The sequence below is a fragment of the Mastomys coucha genome, unplaced genomic scaffold, assembly GCF_008632895.1.
Source record: "Mastomys coucha isolate ucsf_1 unplaced genomic scaffold, UCSF_Mcou_1 pScaffold6, whole genome shotgun sequence".
Classification (NCBI taxonomy): Eukaryota; Metazoa; Chordata; class Mammalia; order Rodentia; family Muridae; genus Mastomys; species Mastomys coucha.
Genome location: NW_022196912.1, coordinates 117,323,991 through 117,325,473, shown reverse-complemented (window position 1 = coordinate 117,325,473; position 1,483 = coordinate 117,323,991).

Genomic DNA, 1,483 nt, shown 5'->3' with positions numbered 1-1,483 from the left:
GGGGTTATTATATCTTCACTGTGTTAGACAAGTTGGGTGGTGCCTCCTCTTTCCCCATGTCTGCTTCCTCTGTCCCCATGTCTGCTATCTCTGCTGCCGTGTCTGCCACCTTTGTCACCATAAGGGTAGAAACTCTCAGAGATGCCCATAACACTGGACAGAACGGCAGACCCTGCAGCGCCCATGAGGACTGAAGATGGCATGGAGAGTCCAGCAGCTCCTGGAAGAAACAAACGATGACCAATGTATCATGAAATAAAACTATGGGGTCAGAGTATTAGAGTTGCTAGGAACACCACAAATATCTGGAAGAATCAGGTCTCCACAGTACCCCTGCTGTTTCCCAAAGTCTCTAGGATCTCTGTTTAGCACTATTACTTTTCCATACCCAAACACTAGGTAATAGTCCATCTAGATAACATCCCCTTCTGCAGGAAATGGCTAGACCTAAGGGGAGGGGTAAGCCCAGGTAAACAAACCATCCTATAATTCTCCTCTCCCTCCTCCACCTCCCCTGTAAACGCCAGAAGGGAGGGAAAGAAACAGAGTCAGCTCTGACCTGCCCTCCCTCTGGTCCTCTGCCAGGACACTTAGCAGCAGACTGCAGAATGGCATATTCTGTAATGTTCTGTGTTTCATTGTCTTAGAAACCAATCACAATAGAAATCCATTAGAACTACTTTTTATACATAGCTTGAATAAGATTCAGCCCGAACCAATGTACAGCACACTTCCTGCACATGGCTATGTGCTTTTATGGTCATTGTGAATGTGAGTTGCCCTGGGTATAGACCCCAACATAAAAGGAACATCTGCACCAATATAAGAAGCCATTTGAAATAAGAATTCCACCTTGAGTCCAGGTTAAATAAAGATTTAAGTTCCCAAGACCTCCTTGAGAATTGACATCCTACTGGCAGAAAGAGTCATGAGCATGGGTAACTGGCATCCTGGTGGGCAGACTAAGACATGAATGTTAGGCAAGACAAGTCCCCTACCACACTTGACTACCCATACCCAATGGAAAGGGATCAATGTACAACAGAGACATATTCCTAGGGAAGTCTAACCCTAAATCCTGATTGGTAAAATAACTTGGCACAGATATTTGTGGATTTCAGGCATGGGAGCTCTGTAGGATTATAGATCCAGATAGCATTCAGCTCCTGAGTCTGGCCTGAGGCCATGATCAATCAGTCCTCAGGTGAATGCTCTACACCCTAGCCTTTTCTGAATGAGATCAGTGTTCATGTGGTATATGAGGTGACTCTCAGGCCCCAACACACAGAAAACTCTAGTACATTCCTAGTCATTTTCTCCTTCCTAGAGCCCCTTGATAAATACACCACTACACCACTACACTCCCTCCTTCTTCTAGTTCCTACTTTCGACAAGTTCCCTCATTTCATCACCACCTTTGCCACACTACCTCTGGGAAAGCCTACTGGGACAAGATGGGGCATGTCCTGGCTCCATGCTTACA